Below are 18788 nucleotides of genomic sequence, written 5' to 3' on the forward strand. Positions count from 1 at the left end.
TCTCCACACCGAGGTGATTTGGCATGGACTTGGAGCATCCTACCTGCCAGCCAGCCAGGAACAGGAGTTTCTCAGCAGAGTGCTAGCTGGCCCTGGTAAAGTGATGAAATACATGAAGGCACAATGCTCTGGTCTAGCAGCTTACCTCATCCCCCTGGACCCTCCAGGAGCCTGAATTTTGATAAACATTAGTTCTCCAGAAAAAAACTGTGTCCAGCTGTGTTGTATGAGGCCTCTGGGCTGCATGAGGATCAGAAAATCCGTACAAGGGAAGAAAACCATCTCAGGTGTCTGCATTTTATCCCTGTTGAATGCCCCTCTGCACCTTTATTTTATGGGTCCAAAATGGCTGTCCTTGTTCCTGTATCACCCAGCCAGGGAAAAGTCCTGGAGGAGAAAGAGCTAAGTCTGAGTTCAGTGGCTATAGTTAGCAAGCACATTGTTATCCTCTGTGGAAAGACAATTAAAATGACTCAGTAAACAGCACATGCAGCACAAGAGAAAAATCCACACACTGCTGACTTGTACAGAAAAGCAACATGTTGGTTACTGTACAAACACACTGCATCTCCTCTCTGTGACAGACCTGAAATTAACTCATTTGTGTCCATTCCCTACACAATTTTCTTCTACTTTTGAGGAGCTAAAGCTGGCTTATCAGTGCTCAGCACATGGGAGAGGCTATGCTGTATTTTCCAGAAGTTTAAACATTTGAAAAATATAAGGGCTTAACGTTGTTGTGAGACATTTGCAATGGTTGAGGTTTTTTCAGAGTTTGGGGTGCTGATGTTTTTTATGGGAGACTCAGTTCTGCTCTTCCTAGAATATTACAAAATTCCCAGTGAGTTTCAGAAAAAGAGATTATTTTGCCTTATCTCTCCCCAGCATGGATTGCATCTTGCACCTTCTTTTCCCTTGAATACTCTCCCTTTACACAATGCTAGCCTTTGCCAAGCTGTTAAAAAAACTTCCAAAAGAATTTGAACAACAACTTTGGCCAGTGTTGAGAGCCTTTTCATCTAAGATGAGTCCTGATAAACACTGTGGTGCCATTAATGGAGGCCATGCAGTAGCATGGGGCAAACAGGCAGGCACAGAGCGTGCAGATTCTCCTGTGCCCTGCTGCCAAGGGGGCTTACATCTGTGACAAGGAGGGGACTGTCCCTGGAGGTGGCATGGTTAATCCCTGCAGTGCTGAAATACAGCTGAACACAGGAGGGAATATTGCTTTCATTTCTCTAGCCTCTTCTCATCAATCTTGGTAAATAAATAGGTTTTTCTCTTCAGTTCACCTTTAACTTACAAAAATGAGACTGAAAAGCGTCTGTTTCTGGCTGTGCTGACTCCCTTCTTAGCAATGCCACTGAGATCAGAGGAGCATTGCCAACCATTAAGCTAGAGTGAGAGCACAATGGGATCCAGCTTTGATTACAGTTTTTAATAAAAATTCTAAACTCTTTGATGGATTCTTTAATGCTTTTGGGATATTATTTTTTCTTCTATTCCCCACCTCTATTTCAAGAGAGTAATTCAGTGCATTGGTGATATCCAATTTATTCTCCTAGATGTGAGTAATATCCTCTGTTAGCAGTATAAATTGTACCCGTTGCCCTTGGCAGAATTTTCAACAATTCTCCTGCTGCCTATTAAAGTGGTTTCTTAAATAGACACACTTCATTAATATACACTTTTTAGAAGACCAATTGAATTCCTCCAATATATCCCTGAGCAGCCATTGAATTATTTAGCTGCTGGTGGATGTGTGCAAGCTCATGGGCAGTGATGCTGAAGAGCCACTAGTGGCTAAGGGAAAGTACAGGACGTGCTCTGCTTATGTGTTGGTTGAGATGCTTCTGAAGGCCACACTCCTGAGAAAGCAGGCAACATGGGAAGTTCTTGACAGCATCACCTTGTTGTGACAGTGATTCTTCTTTGTTTGGGTCACAAGACTTGCCAAAATCATCTGATGAGAATACACTGGGACAAGAAAAAGCAAACCTAAGCCAGGAAAGGAAGGAACAGCAGTGGGTTCTATGCTCAAAACCTGTCATGGCATCACAGGGAGAAGGAAATCTTCTGCAAAAGGTGTAGATCACACTGTGACCTTTGATAGAAACCTTGGCAACCCAAGACTTCCTTGGAAATATTCTGCAGTGATGATAAATTCAGTGTTCACTTCACACACAGGTAAATGGCATAACTAAAAGTAAGTGCAGAGAACTGGTACAGGAGGAGAAAAGGGAACCAGTAAAGGGAACCGGTAACAAAAACTCCAGAACTCAAGACAGGCATAAATTTCAAAGATAAGCAAGATAATCACTATTCCTACATTAAAACTAGCAGAGACAAATGCATGTGTGAGTCTGACAGGGATGAATTAAGAATTTCATGACATAAGTTTATCACTAGCAGAAAAGAGACACTTTAACATCTGCACAAGGGCTCTTAGCATGATCCCACAAATGTTTTCAAGGAACTCAAAAACGGACTTGCAACCCTTTCTGGTGCAAATAAAGCAGGAATTCACCTCTCTGGGTTGTTTTTTTTTTTTCACTTCCTCCTGTGCCTATTCCACTCCCTTGCTACAGCTTACTGTATGTAGCATGAAGTCAACACAGAGAAAGGTTTCCTTGAGTGTGTGAGGCTCCAAGGATTTTTATTAAAATCACTAGAAAGATGGCTTTAAGCATCACATCCTTTGCTCTCTCAGGCCTGAGGATGGAAATCCCTGCCAGGAAGGATGGATCACAGGAAGAAGCAGTTTTCAATCACTCAGCAAGGATTTCCAGGATTCATTTAGAAAATCTCCCAGCAGCCTGCCATTTATTCTAGCGCAAAGGATTCAGCTCGGTAAAAAAAAGGGATGAGCTCAGTCAGGTGAACAGAATCTGAAGTGAGTTTTCCTCATGTGTGACTAGCTGATACTGCTCTTCAGCTAAGATAAAGAAAAATTTAACTTTTTCCCCCCCCCTTTTTAATACAAAGTATTAATTCTTTATAGGTATATGCACAATAGACATCTGTGGAAGTGCGCAGGAAGATAATCCTATGGCCATCAGTATCAACAGCAAATTCATTTGCTTTTGTGGAAATGATAAAAAGAAGACTTAGCAATACTGAGTGTCTTCATTAATTACTGAAGTTTCTGGGGTTTTTTTTGTCTGTGGTGAAGTTTGATGCTGGGCTGAGCTCTGAAGGGGTTACTTGGGGGCAGAGTTTCTTCCAAAGGGCCTGCCAAGGATGAGGCTTTGTTACAAGCTGTGTTATCAGCATGGCTGTACACTATCTGTAACAAGCTGCTCCTTCCTGCCCACTAGGATAAGCCACTAAAGACCAGTCACAGCCAAATTTCCTATGCTGAAGAGAGTTCTCAGGCTGCTGTACCAATGAGCAAAGTGACCCTTTCCAGCAGAGCAGAAACGTGAAGTAATCACACCCCTTTAAAAAACTGGGGACATCACTGAAAAAAACCAAATCTCTGTGGTCACTTCTGAAAGAGGATGTTGGTTTCCCCTGGAAGCAGAGTACTTCTGCATATATATTCAGGTTAAAAGGAATTAGAGCAATATTACAGAAGCACTCCAGCAGAGGGTCCAGCTGTAACATTAACAGCATCAAACAACATTCACCATATACAAATCAATTTTTCAATTACACTGAAGAATATTAGAAAAGAATTCACTGCCTTAAGATATTCTGATTTGAATAGTAAACCATAATCTAGTAAATTTTAATGGCCACAAGCCCCTCATACATGACAAAGTTCTGTAGAGTATATTTGTATGGTAGCTTGTATGGTAGTTATATCAAAGTCAAGTGAAAAATAGCAGAGTCTTATCCATCCTTTGCAATCTGGCAGCTAATGTACTATAGATTCATGGAGATTACTTTAGTTTGACTTACATCTCCCAGACACATAAGGTTGTCTCACAGCTAAGATTTCCTACAGGAGTCCCTTAACTACAGGAATGTTTCCCAGAGAGCAACACAGTAAATCTTTTAGTTGGGGAATGGATAGGTGATAAGAATGTCAAGTCATATTTATGATTTTCTTCCCCTGGAAAAAGGAAAAGTGATTTATACTCAACCAAGAGCTGATCTAAAACCAACCCCCTATAAATTTAAAATGTTTGTTATTCCATTGACATTGAAACATGATATTTTGTTGAAAGTAAGAAACATGCCCTCTCTGAGTATTACAAAAAAGTAACACACATAGTTAATTAATTTACAATTGTTTTTGATAACTGAGGAATTTTTCTGACTGGACTTCCATGTGTTTGTCCAGGACCCAGCCTGGCTCATGCCACCACATTGTTCCCCTGCTCTTTCCAGCTCTCAATGCCCAGCAAAAGCAGTTTCATTTTCATATTTTGTGGCAGCCACCCACTTCATTTCTCAGGGGTTTTGCACCAGCCAGGGGGTTCCTGTGTCTGGCAGTGCCATTCTGTGAGTCCCAGGATGCCCACTTAACCCTGAGCTTTTAGCTTAGGCCCTTTGTGACAGCTTTATGGTGATGAGGAGTGCTCTGTCTTACCTCTCAGACAAGCTCCAAGGCTTTCCCTCTTGCTAAAGGCAGAGCCTTACCTGCTATAAATTGCCAGAGATTCATTGATTTCAGTTTACTGATAATGATTGCTTCTTACAGTACTGCCAGCTGGCCTCACTTCCATCAAGATGCTGGCTCAGAGCACTCTGGCAAGAAAAGCAGGTACAATTTGCTCATTTGAATCCAATGTGGTTATATCTAAGGGAATGAGCATTAAAAAAAGTTGAGAGCTCCAGCTCCTTTGAAGATACAGCAGGAGGATGTAGGCGTGGAAAACCTTACCCTGCATTATGTCTTTCTGTGTGTGTGTTTATGTATATAACCACAGAAGGCATTGGTCATAGTGGCTAAAAATTTTGCAGTTTTTCATCCATTATATAGAAGCAAGAGATGAAAGAGGATTTTTATTTGCTTTTCACTCTCACTGCTTTGGCATCCTGTTCAGTGACCACATCCAGGATCTCATGTCAGCCAATTCTGATGATGAGCAGGAAGGCAGGACTAATCCCAGGCCCCTGATTTTGCAGTCATCCCATCAGGATGCCACCACAGGAGGGAAAAAATGGCAACTGACTCAAAACTACTTATCACAAATAGGAAAAAGATGGGAGGGTGACAGGTGCCATCACATAAAGGCTGAGGTAATTCCCAATGGGAACATGGAGGAATGTGATCTGGTGGAGACTCATAAGGGTGAGAGTGTCTTTGTGTTTAACAGGGGTGTCAGAGGAGAAGATTTTGTGGCTGTTCTAAAGGTAGGAGACTGTAGGAATTAGCAGCTGGATTGGGGAAAGGCACAAGGCTGTCCAGAGCGTTTTGTCAGCCAGGAAACAGCGCTGTGCCACTTGACAAGGGAACACCCTGTCAATATGCATCCCATAATACCAAGCAGCTACTCCACCAGGGCACAGCAGGACAGATTTTGTCAAGCTTGTTCTGTTGCATCTGCAAATGGGTGACTTCCTTTTCCAAAGTCCCAGAGCACCAGGCTGCCAAAAGAGCAAACAAATCTGAAAAGGATTATATCAATATAAAACCCAAATAATTACACTTTTGTAATATTTTGCTTTTAATATTTTTATTTCCTGGGAGGCAGTAATTTATTTATATCTTGGGAGCATCTTAGGATTCACAGGTAAGGAGATCAGTCAACCTTGCACAGGAAGAATGAGGGGGGAGAAAGCTGCTCTGATGCAGCGGAGATGTGTGAGATCCTTGGCCTGAGCTGCCTGGCTTCTGTCATATGTACCCTGTGGGAAGAAATGTCAAAGCTCAGGAGAATCTGTCAAACTCTATTATCCATTAAAAAGGTGCCATTTTGGATATGACACAGGTTTCAGGCAATTGCTATTCCCAAATAAAAAATCTGCAAGTTTTATAAACGTTTGACTGATGATGTGGCTACCACTGATTTTCCTGTCTCTTCCTGTCTCACACAATACTAGCTCAGAAAAAGCAAACCTAGAAGGAATCTTCCCTGTCAGCTCTGGTGAACACAGTACTCAGGTATGTCCTACTCCACTGCAAGCTTGGAAAAGAAGGGAAAATCCTCTACAAACCTGGCAGCCCTGTTTTACAGGGAGCTGCCTCCTTTGCTCCAAATAGCTCCCAACTCTGTTAAGTCTTCAGCAATGCTATTCTTGAGTGAACTGGAAAGTAGAAAGAACCAAGGTCCTATGGGTTTGACTGGCACCATGAAGGAGATCTGGGGTTATGCTCAAATGGATATAAAATCATGTTAGAATCCAGTGCTCCAACCACTGAACCATTTCTGTCTTTCTCATATTTATTAAAAAAAAAAAATTAATTCCCAAAGTACTTGAGCCAGCCTTGGTCAATACCCAAAAGCACAGTGAGATACTCAGAGTCCTGCAGCTCCAGCACTCACATTTCTGTGCCAACTGGGAATGTTCTGGTGACTAATCTGCAAACTGTGCTGAAGCCCATGAATGCATCTTTAACAAATTTATTCTAAAATATCCAGCCTCTCAGATGGTCATCTAGGTAATTTATTTCTACTTCCCAGTTTTTGGGGGTTGCTCTTAGGGTGGTGGAGGTTCAGTGCTGTTGATGGTGTCAGCAAGTGCCTTTTAATATCTCTGGCAAAGCACAGAGCATTGATCTTAACACTCTTCAGCTACAGAGAGTAGCACTTTATATTCAGCTCAGAAGAAGGGCAAATAACAATAGTAAGGGATTAAATAAAAGACAGAGACAGGCTTGTGTATTCAGTGTATTTTCTAAAATATCATATCTTCCTGGATTCTGGGGAGTTTTCACCACTATAGTACCTCTACAATGTTTCCTGAGACCAATATAATAAAATTTACACATGCTGGGGATGGTTTTTGTCAGGTATATAACAAGAATTGACATTTTTTTGCCTTACTGCTACACCATGGACCAAACCTAAGAAGTCATTTGGTCAGCTACAGTGTCTAACTTTATTTCACAAAGCCAAAAGTAAAATACTTTTTGTTCTTGTGCCATTACCTGAAATATGCCTGCAACACTCCAAAGAACAGCTACAAAAATAGCCTTTCCCCTGCTATCAAGTAGAGAGATGTGGTTCTTACTCCATCTGGTAAGCTGCACTGTAAAGCGCATTTATATCCATGGCCAGGTGAGAAGATTAATATCAGTTGAGAAAAACCTTGATATTGTCCTCAGAAGAACAGGTTAGAACATCTCCACTAGCAGAAGGCACCTCATTCTACAAGTTCTAGAGGGAGAGGACAGAGGGAGTTAGTGTTGGGTTAATGCTTGGCCTTGACAATTTTAAATGCCTTTTTTAACCTAAATGAGTCTATGATAAAAAGAAAAGTCTTAGTGGTTTTTAAGTTAATCACCTTGTAGAGACAAGCTAAACTCACACACCATTAGTTTCTGAGTTTAGAATGCTGCTAATAAATCAAAGTTTCTGTCATAAAGCAATGTGACATTAGATGCAGATGGAAAATTTACCTTCTTTTTCCATGCTGAGCTCTATTCAAATATCTTATCAGTAGGCAAGATAATATAAAATTATTAGAATTAGTTTCAGCTATTTCTCCTTGGCCTTCTCCCTGGTTAACAGGAGTCTGAAGATTTTTTAGCTCAAAGAAAAGGTCAAGTTCTTCTGAAATTATATTAAGGGATGTTGACTTTAAAGGGATAGTAAAACATTTGTTCATCTGCCATCTGTGACTTATTCCATGATTTTTGCCTTGTCCACTGAGACCAGAAGTCACCTAGAAACTTCAGTGTCTCTTGTGTTGAGATCAGAGACAATTTTTTAACATTTTCTTAGCACTGACAGAAAAATGTCTTCCTGCTCCGCAGCTGTGAGACAGGAATTTTCCCAATCTCCCTGTGGATCACTGAACCTTGACTAGCTCATGATCAGGAGGGAGGTTTCAAACTCCAGAGGAAAAACCATCTTTAAATAATAATAATCAGACAAAACACAGGACTATAATCATGCTTCTACCTCTCATGCAATTCACCAAAAGACAAAATGGATGTGTTTTGGTAGAAGTGGAAACAGTGATGTCTGTGCTGCAGAAAGCCTCTCTCAAAATGCTTTCCTTAGGTTCAGAGGTCATAAAGATGCTGAAATCTTACAGGATGGGCCCTGCACATATCCCAGTGGATCCTTCAGTCCTGGCTTGAATGATTGATGTTCCTGGTGCTGGGAACAGCGTTTGGATGATCCCTGCAGCAAGGAAGGGCTGCAAAGGGAGCAGAACCAAGGCAGAGTGGAAAGTCAGCCGAGCAGAAAGAGCCACGAGGACAAAGAAGGAGGGAGAGGCTCTCAGGCAGACCTTGTCCATCCAAGTGGCACTAAACCAGAGCAACCGCTGTGGTAAAGCCTGGTCCAGAGGAGCCCACGTAGAAGGTGCAACGTGTCCATTTGGGCACATTTGTGTCCATTTCCATGGGGCTGGCTGAGGCTGCCTCTGTGTGACCAGGAGAGCTGCTTACAACATGCATGAAAGTTCAAACAGAAAGTAATCCAGACAAACAGAAGACAGGGCCTGACCTACTTTAAACTGAGGAACTGTAAAATCAGTTGGTTTAATCAGGTGGAGGTAATTGCTTCTATGGTAAGAAAAGGAGGGGGAAAAAAAAGACAAAACAGGTTTTCGAAAAAGATCAAGCTCTGCTTCTAGCTTCTTAGCTACAGCTAAGCTTTTTCAGCCAAAGACATAATTTCTGTGTATTCAGATAAATAGAGCAGGTATTACCTGTGATACCAATAATGTTATTAGAATCATGGCTAGGCATGAGATGCAATAGATGCATGAAAATGCAATAATCGGTAAATGTTTGACTTCTTATTTTAGACTAAAAAAATGATAGATGACTAATAGATACATTATGATGATAGGTACAACATGAAGAAAGGCCAAAAGAAAGTAAATCAGACATTTTTACACAGAACACAGGAACAATGTATGCACAGGCAAATTTAAAGAGGATAAGCAGGAATGTTGTTCCACAAAGCACAGTTGCATCACAGACAGTTAAGACCACGTAATCAGTGGGATTCTGCGAAAAATAGTGAATATATCCAGGAAACAGAAATACCTGATGTTTTATTTTGTCAGCTGCCTGGAATTAATGTAAAGCTTTCTGTTCCAATGCAGCACTGACAGATTTAGAGATCATATGAACAAGAGATTTCAATCTGGAAATTTTTTTTTTGGACTTATGATTCTACACTGACCTATAGTCTATATATTTACTCTTGGGGTTTTGACATTTTCCACATTTAAAAAAGAGCCTCTGCTCTCTTTAGTTCTTTTTATCTCCACTCTTTACTGTTTGTGGTACCTATCCTCCACACTTGCACACTTGCACATATCCATCATTTATCTACTCACCTTGCAGCACCTATCACATCTGCTTTTCATCTCACCTGTTGTATGAATCAGCGTAAAAATCCATGTTGTAGGTGGCAAGTGTGAGCCATAAACATCTCTTGTAGTGGTCCAGGGAATGGTTCTTTTAGTAGCATGAGGAGCAGTTTCTGTCTTGTACAATGAAATTCAAAGGTATGACAGTAGCTGTGATAGCCCTGCTAAAGGATATTCCCTTCTGGAATAACACTTTGCACAGCCAAGGAAGTAGGAAGAACTAACCTGCTAACAGAACAAACAGTTTCTTAAGCTCAGTGAAAATGTACAACTGCAAGAGGGATTCCATATCACAGAACTGTATTGGGAGAGTATTTCATTTACATTTACCTTCAGCACTCACAACCACTCCTTAAAAGGATGCCCAACTGATTTTCCTTTCTCCTGAAATTTTAAAAATGTCAAAGGCTTTTGATATATACATAATTTAGGTAGAGATGGAGCACTGAGTCCAAAGAACCCATGTGTCTGGTACTGCATTAGCTTAATTTATTGTTCCCAGTAGGCAGCAGTTGTCTGAGCAGATAGATTTTCCAGTCGTATTGTTTGACATCATTACAGCTGAATATGCACCAGAATACCATGTGGTGTCTACGTAATAAATCAGCTCATTATGTCTATAATCATTATGATTATGTGTTGTTCCAGGTCTTGGGATTGTTGACATAAAGGGAGGTAAACAGTATAAATTACTGACTCATCAAATCGTTTGTTTTAATTTGTTGAGAAGGGAGAAGGTTATTTTTGTGTGTGTGTGGCCTGCTTCACATGTAGGAACACAGCAATGAATACACAGAATGTGTTAAATGGGAATAGCAGAATGTGAAATGAATCATACCCAATTGTCCTCCTCAGAGTCTGAGGGTGAAAACAGAAGTGTCACAGCACATTGGCCAAAGGTTCCCATCCAACCAAAGGAACCACAGAATCACAGACTGCCACAGGTTGGGAGGGATCTCTGGGGGCCATCTGGTCCAACACCCCTGTTCAGGCAGGGCCACCTAGATCAAGCTGCCTGGGACCACATCCAAATGGCTTTGGAATGCCTCCAAGGATGGAGACTCCACAGCTTCTCTGGGCAGGTGTGTCAGTCCTTGGTCACCCTCTCAGACTGTCAGATGGGCAGCCCCAGCATGTACCAACACCCGGGGTTACTCCTCCCTGCACCTCCTTTGCTGAAATGCCTCAGGTTTCTGTCAGCCCATATCCTCCAGCCCCCTGAGGTGTCTCTGGATGGCAGCACAACCCTCTGATGTGTCAGCCACCCTGCCAGATCTGTGCCACCAGCAAAGCTGCTGAGGGTGCTCCAACATCCAGATCACAAATGAGAATGTTTAATATGCTATTATTTAATGTTATTTAATACTGTTAATATATTAACCCAGTCTTCACCCCTGAGATATATCACTAGTGACTGGCCTACAATTACACTTCTTGCTACTCATCACCACCCTCTGGACTCATCTGTTCAGCCCCTATTCGATCCAGCTTGGTTCCTCCAGCTCATACTTCATGTTCACTATGAGAATCTTAGAGGAGTCAGTGCCAAAATCCTTCCTGAAGTGTGGGTGGACAACAATCACTGTTCTCATCTACAAAACCATTCATTCATAGGAGTTTATCAACTTGGCCAAGCACATCTTCCCCTTGGTGAAACCATGTTGACTGCTCTGGACAACTGCCTGATCCCTCCTGTGCCTGGAAACAGTTTCCAAGTCTAACTGCTCCATCACTTTCCAAGGATTGAAGGGTGGTTTACTGGCCTGGGTCCTTCTTCCTGACCTTCTTGTGCATGTCCAGTTTGGTTAAATATTGTCTAACCTGATCCTCGTCCACCAATGCTATGTCCTCTCTGACACAGAGATTCCTCTGGTTTCAGGGACCTGGAATTTCAGAAGCCCAGGTTTGCTAGTAAAGACTGAGGTGAAGAGGGGATGGGATTCTTGCAGCCTTTTCCACGTCCTATGTAAAGAGGTCTCCCATCTCATTCAGCAATGAATGCATCTTCTTCTTGTCACCTACATATCCATAGAAGCCCTTCTTGTTGTCTTTGGCATTCCTAGACAGATTAAATTCCAGTTGGGCTTTATCTTTCCTAACTTCACCCCTGGATGCTCTGATGATGTACCTCTATTCCTCTCAGGTTACCTGTCCTTGCTTCATCTCCTTGTATGCTTCCTTTTAGTCTCTGAGATCGTCTAGGAGCTCACTGTTCATTCATCCAGAAATTCTGCCTGCCTTCCTCCTCATTGGGATTGATTGCTCCTGAGCTTGGAGGAGGTGATGCTTGAATATTAACCAGCTTTCTTGGACCACTCTTTCCTCTAGGGCTTTATTCCATGGGACTCTACCCTTTGGAAAGGCCAAAATTTGCTGTACAGGGTTGTGAACTTGCTTTTTTTACTCTCCCACCTCCTTCCAGGACCCCAAACTCCACCATCTCACTGTCACTGCTGCCTTTAAGCCTCAAATTTCCAGTGTGCCCCTCCTTGCTGGTGAGCAGGAGGTGCATGAGCACCTCTCCTCTGCTCCTCTGTCGCTTGGATGAAGAAGCTGATGTACCCCAAGGACCTCCAGGATTGCCTGTGTCCTACTGTGCTGTCCCTCCTGCATATGCTGGGGTGGTTGAAGTTCCCCATGAGGACCTTCACAGCTCAGACAGAAGCAAAAGCTGTCAAAAGGTGCATGGCAAGATGCAAAAACATTTTCACAACGCTGTAGAAATTCACATGCTTACACATTTTTCACTGAAATTTGACATCAGTGCCAGAGGTACAGCAGTAAGCTCATGGATGCAGAGGGGTTTAGGACCACTGTAAAAAACATCCCAAATATTGTGCTCCCTCACAGTGGCATACTATTTGTTCAATGCGGTTTTCTTTATATCCCTTCTATTATTATTCTTATAAAGACCAAAATGTTTAAAGGAAACATTCTTAAATATGACCAGCAGAACCTATTATTTCTAGCCATAAACTGTACTATCAGTCCCAGTCTAATGATCGAGGAGAGTTATTATGTGGCCAAACAGTGCATCCATTTGTGAGGTGCCTGGCACAGCCCATTAGGTGTGTGAGAGGTAAAGGGAGATGCTGTGTAATACCAGGAATGAGTATTTACTCTGCCCTGCTGGTCAGACAGAAAGTGCATGATCACAGAACACATGCACCACATCCCCCTGTGTGTGGTAGGGTGTTTTTTCTTGATGCATTTGTCTCTAATGATACAGCTGTCAGGAGTCAAGGGCACTGCAGCTATCACGCCAGAGGACCTGCACCTTCTTTGGCTCAGCTCCTGGTCCCAAATAAACATATTCACCCAGCCATTCAACTTGTTTTTCACACTAATGGAAAGTAAAGTTGTGAGTGTCTTCATGAAAGCATAAATGTTAAATGACTGTATTCAGCACAAATTTGCTCTTCATTGCCCTTTTCAGCTCTACCTTGAACTGAAGTCTTGCTGGGGAAAAGTTATGCTTCTTTTTACTTTTTGAAGTATTCTTAACTCCTTTTCCTAAAGAAGACATGAAAGATACTGCATTAAAATAGAGGCTTCCACACAACTTAAATTTGTTATTAATGTCATCAAAACTCATCAAATAATGTTAAGAAATATGGTAGAAGCAGTGCAATAAGAACAGGCCTAATCCCCACCAATGCAAATTTGCCTAGCACTACTGAAGTCAATGAAGCCACACTAGTTTAGGCCAAATGCTCATCTTCTCAACATGTGATACCACTATTCATTTTGATAAATCATCAAATCTAATTTTTTTTTCAGCTACAGTAAGGAAATTTTTTGAGCTGCAGTAAGGAATTTCTTTTAGACCGACAGTGATAAAGTTTGAAGATGAGATTTTAAAATACACTACAGGAGTCAAGGGCACTGCAGAAGTGTGGCTGTCATTCTGATGGCTAATTGGACTGTGACAACTCATAAATACCCAGGCTCCTGTTGCCTTGAGCTCTGGTCTAACACATATCAAAATATAAAGCCTCTGCAGTTACATTTATGCTTCCACCTCAGACAATACTAGTAAGATAAAGAGGTTGCATTCTTTATTATTCTCATTATTATTGAGATCTATGCACACACTTAATTTTAAGCAGGTTGACTTTATTTAAAGTTCTAAGTGCAATGCCTAAAGCTAAGCAGCCATCTATGTGCTGTCCTCAGTATGAATACTTTTTTGCATTGAGACCTACAAAAAGTCAGAATAAACTCAATAGCTGGAGATTGAAGCAGAAAAAAGGATGGATAAGTAGTAGCAAATTGGCCATGACTCACAGGTGATTAAGGCAGTTAAACATTCAGATAAATAAATCAGAATTATCTAAATCTTTAGTTTGCATTGATATGGTGACACATTGATGTGGTGAGATGTGATGACTTTTCTTGACAATGGGAACAGTGGCTAGCAGACTGCAGAACTCATCACAGGGTTTAGAAAATCCTTTAGAGGTCTTTCAAACCAATATTGCCTAATGTACCAAATGAAGCCATTACATGGCAGACTGTGGTTCAGGGAAGAGTAAAGGGGAAAAAACAGGTATGAGAGAATTCATAAACAAAGAGGCCATGCCCAAAGTGCATCATCTCAATCAGCTTCTGCAACGACCTGAGTCTCTGTAACACCTCTTCACAGACAGAAGAAATGTTTATCTGAACTCAGCAGGAAAACACATGGACACTAGTTATGAGGTGAATGAGCATGCAGGGACTTGAAAAAAGGTCCCATTTCCTCTCTTTTTTGCCTCAAAATGCCAATTTCCCACAGGTTCTGGGACTGAGTCCTCCACATGCTCTGAAGTTGCTTCAGACACAACAGCCCATAGAAAAGCTCCCTAGTCTTTCCAGCTGAATGCATATAACTCTTCTTGCTGTGACTTTCAAGGCTGAATTGTCAACACAAAGGTCTCTCAGGATTCCAGATAAGGAGCCTCATGCTTAGGAAGGTTTATGAAAACAAGACTAATTGTAATTTTCCCCTGCTGAGTAGCCTCTGAGGTCCCACAAAGTCCTTGCAGCTGCAAGGCCTGTAAGTGCTGACAGCTATCTCCTCATAAAAGTGTGATTGCTGACAAAAGGAAATTGCATCATCCAGCCTTTTTCCTTCTTTATCAAAAAAAGGGAAGTTTCCCTTTAGTAATGTTAATGGCAGGAGGATTAATTCTAGGAAGTTTGGCAATGTTTCTTTAAAAATAGTTCATTTAGCAGAATAATGAAGAGGAGTTGAACGCTGACTCAGTTTGCCAAGCTGACCTTGTATTCCTCATTCAGATGTGGGCACAGGGAGGACCAGGCTCTATTCAGCCCTCCAGAGCACCAAAAGAAGTAACAAAATTGCGAAGAGAACAAACTAGAGAGGAGCTACTGGGAAGCCTTGGATGTGCTAGTGTTGTAAATCTTTTCCTGATAAAGTGTGATGCTCTCTCCAATCTCCTTCCAGTGATGGATGCTTGGGCTGTTCAGGCTTTTAAGAGCTTTGCTGGATTGGCTTTGGCATATGGGAAAAAGTAGTTATTGTAGGTGAACGTTGAAAACATCTCTTGAATTTTTCATGCTTAAATAGCTGTCAGAAAGACACATTCAGGAATGGCTACTACACAAATATAAGCTGATCTCAGTGGCTGCTGTGGGGGAAGAAATTATATTTGCTATGGTAGGAAATATAAGGTGTTTTTCATGATCACTTAACTCTTGAGTCAAGGAGATTTAGGATCAATAACTGAGGTGGAGGGTGTTTGTTAAAGCAGTAAATAAAATATGGGTCCATTCATAAGGATCAAGGGAATATGATTCACTTATGCCTACAATGTTTAGGCATAAAAATTATTTTTTAGATACCCTGTTCTTTTTTTTTTCATATTGCAACAGAGCTCTCTTCACAGCTTGTCCTACAGTTTTGGCTTGTTTTTGTTATTTTTTTAAATCCTGCTCCTATTCATCCCTAAAGGATTGCAGAAGAGTGAAAACCTTCTCGGTTGAAAACCTGTACTTGACTTGAGTCTCCGGGCACTGCAGAACCATTTCCTGTGATTGCAGCAGAGAGAGATAAAATTCCACTGTGGTGGGAATAAACCGAAATTAGATCAAAGATTTCCGGATAATTAAGACTTCCAAACCAAAACCTCTTTTTCGCTTGACTCCACTATTTTATTTTTTTTTTTCCCCAGGCAAACAGGGCAGTGCTTCACACAGGAAGCCACATCTGCCTATCAAAAACAACCACCCAAACTGAAAGCGTGACAGGAGCCGGAGCGCATTTGCATGCGCTGCGATTCCCGGCGCTAACCTGTGCCTCCACCCGCGAGCAGAGAGCTCGGGAGCTGCTGCCGGGCTGCCGCGCACAATGCACGGCTGGCACAGGTGGATGGAGCTGCCGGGTGTGAGGTGTCAGCTCCTGGCTCTGCTGCCGTGAAGCAGCTCAGTTTTGGCTTAGGAGCCGGAGAGAAGCCGGCTAGGAGAGGTGGCAATACAGAGCGGCTCCCGGGGGGCTGCCAGGGACCCTGCTCAGCCCTGATGGAGGACAGGAGCCGCCAGCTCCCGCGCTATCAGAGCCAGGAGAGGCCCGGGGTGGGGCTGGCGCCAGCGGGAAATGTCTCCCTGGCAGCAGGTACGTGTGTGTCCGCGCCCTGCGTGCGCTTCGGGCGGGCTCGGGGCGGGCTGCGGGGCCGGCGCTCCGGGGCTGCCGCTGCGGTCGCTGCCCGCCGGCGGGGCCCGGGAGCTGCCCCGCTCCGCTGCGGCCGCGGGGGGAGCCCAGCCCGGCCCGGCGCCGCAGCCCCGCCGCTCCCGCCCCCCGAGCCGGCCGGAGCCGCAGCGGAGCCCGAGCTGCCCGCGCTGCCCGTGCCCCTCGGCGGCGGCGGCACGGATCGCCTCCGTCCTGCCCCCGCCCAAGCGGAGCCCTCCTCCCTGCCTGCCTGCCGCGCTCCTCCCGCCGCCGCACAGCCCGAGGAGCGGCTTGTTTTCCTGCCCGGATGATGGATTTCTCCGCAAGGTCATCCCTGCCCGCGGCGGCGGCGTGCCCGCGGCTCCCCCGGCGCCGCCGCGGAGGTAAGGGGCGGGAGAGCGGAGCGGGCTGGCAGGGCACCTGCACGGCCCGCACACCCCGGAGAGCAGCGGGCTGCGTGTGCGGGCAGGTGCCGGGGCGAGGCGGGCGTGCCTCGCCCTGCCGAGGGGCCGAGCCGTGCCCGGGGAGCCGAGCCCAGCCGTGCCCCGCTCCGAGGCAATGGGGCTGCGGCCGCCCCGCCGAGCGGGCACCCGCGGGTGGGAGCGGCCGGGCCGGCCCCGAGGGCGCCTCTCTCATCCTCTGCTCGTTTCTACTGGCGCTTGGAAGCGACTTGGGCTGAGACATGGTCCGGGAGTGCGGAAAACTTAAGCGAAGAAATAAAAAGGTGGCGGGAATATTGCTGAGATGCCCCCCGCCGCCGGGACGGGCCGGGGGATGCGCGGCGCGGTCGCCACGGCAACGAGCCCGCGGTGCCGCAGGAGCGCGGAGGATGCCCCGGAGGCGCGGGGTGACCCCGGCCGCCGCCCGGAGCGCGGATCGGGGACAAGGGGTGCCCCCGGGCCGAAGCAGGGCGGTGAGGGTGAGCTCGGTACCCCCGGGTGCTTGTCAGAGGAGCCCGCGGCTCCCAGACCGTGGTGGTGAGGCGGCTCTCGGCCGAGAGCAGGAGGGTCCGCGGGTGTTGCAGGCTGGGGTGTCACGGTCAGGGAGCATCGCGCCGTGAGGACTGGCCAGGTGATGTCCCTTGCCTGGCTCAGGGCGTTGGGGCTGGGCACGAATCCCTCACGGCCTTTTCTCTCTTGCTGTAGTTGGTGGTAAAACTAGTGATGATGTCAGCTCCTGGTCTGTGGCTTTGTGTTGTCTACATTCAGCTTGTGTTCTGTGCCCCATACAGGCCTTGGCTTCATTAATGCTTTATTCCTTCATCCTTTTTTTGTCAAGGAAGATAATAATGCTAGTGGCGGGTTTTTTATTGTAAGACATTACTATGGTCCCGTAGCCTAACCTCTTCCATAATATAAAGCAGAGACTATTCCTCAGTGGTTCCAATGTCTGGCCCACCAGCCTCTTCAAACAGTCTTGATTAAATGACTTCTAAGGATGGAATTGACTACATTCCTGGATAATTGGCTCCAATTTTTAATCGCTTTGTTAAACGTTTGCATCTCTTTTCCCCTTTGAACTTTTCTGACTTCATCTTCCAGCTACTAGATCTTGTAATGTTTTGCCTGTCAGATCAAATAGCTATCTAGTTTCAGATCATCTCTCTCTGCTCAAGTATTTAAGGGCAGTAATTAAATAGCCACTTAGCATTGTCTCTGATGAGATAAATAGACCTGACTCCCTTGGTCTCTCCCTGGAATGCAGATGCTCCCCAGGAGAAATGTCTGGGCTGCTGTTCTGTGAGCCTGCACCAGCATTCTCCGGTGCTGCACAGCAGCAGGGTTCCAGGAAGGCCCTCGTTAATGTCACGTGTGGAGATAATAACCTCGTGCTCAGTATTCCCCTGTCTATTCACCCAGTGGTACAAACTTTTCTTTCCCACGACTACACGGTGGGAACTTCTGTTCCATTAGTTACAGGCAGTGATCTCTGCACTTCTTTGGAAGCCAAGGTTTTCTCAGAAGCTGGTTGTCAGGAGCATTTGAATTAAATATTGCTACATTTATACCTTTGGATTTGCCTATATTAGAGATTTTTCCCTCCTCAGTTCACCTCACTTCTGTGGAGTCTGCAGCTCAGGAATCACAATAGAGCTCTGGTGTCCTCTAGAAGTCAGAAGGGCTTCTTTTCCCAGGATCTCCCTCCTAAAGGTCTGTCTTCTACCCAGCCAACTTCAAATAAGTTTAAGGTCTCTTGGAGTAAAAGGTACTAAGAAGTTACACTGAGTAATGTATAAACTGCAAACTGAGAGTGCCCATTACAGTGAATTGCTTTTATAACTGCTTTTGTTCAGCTGTGCCTCCAAGTGTTGGTGAGAGAAAGAGAGAATTGCTTTCCTGTCTTAAAGAGCTGTAAATCCCACCCCTGGGTCTGGTGTCTAGGCTGACATACACAGTGTCATTATTTTGAGAGTCTTTAACCTGAACGTTGTGAGTTTTACTTGCTCTGAAGTGTGCTTAAGCCTGGACTACAGCCCTCTAGAAAGCACAATATCTGAGAGTATGGGCAAGAGGTTAGGTGGCTTTGACAGAATATTGTCATTTTTTCCAGCAGCACATAGGTAGCATCTTGAATCTCAACAAAATGATGAGATTGAATAGTCTGAAGGCACCTTCTGTGGGAGATGGTACAAAACAAAGTTCTTTGAAATTAATTTTTTTGTTAGGGTTGA

General features: G+C 44.3%; 1 protein-coding gene across 2 annotated transcripts in view; it reads left to right on the forward strand.

The window, feature by feature from the left end:
* Positions 1 to 15708: 15708 nt before the first annotated feature.
* GPRIN3 (GPRIN family member 3) overlaps positions 15709 to 18788 on the forward strand; it is a 34755-nt gene continuing 31675 nt past the window's right edge. The window contains exon 1 of one of the 2 annotated variants that reach the window (XM_058024724.1): positions 15709 to 16063. The gene's annotated coding sequence lies outside the window, so the exon portion shown is untranslated. Of the gene's footprint in view, positions 16064 to 16401; positions 16501 to 18788 lie in introns of those variants that run through there. The other variant, XM_058024725.1, reaches the window with a different exon arrangement.

This window comes from Melospiza georgiana, chromosome 5 (genome assembly GCF_028018845.1).
Source record: "Melospiza georgiana isolate bMelGeo1 chromosome 5, bMelGeo1.pri, whole genome shotgun sequence".
NCBI lineage: Eukaryota > Metazoa > Chordata > Aves > Passeriformes > Passerellidae > Melospiza > Melospiza georgiana.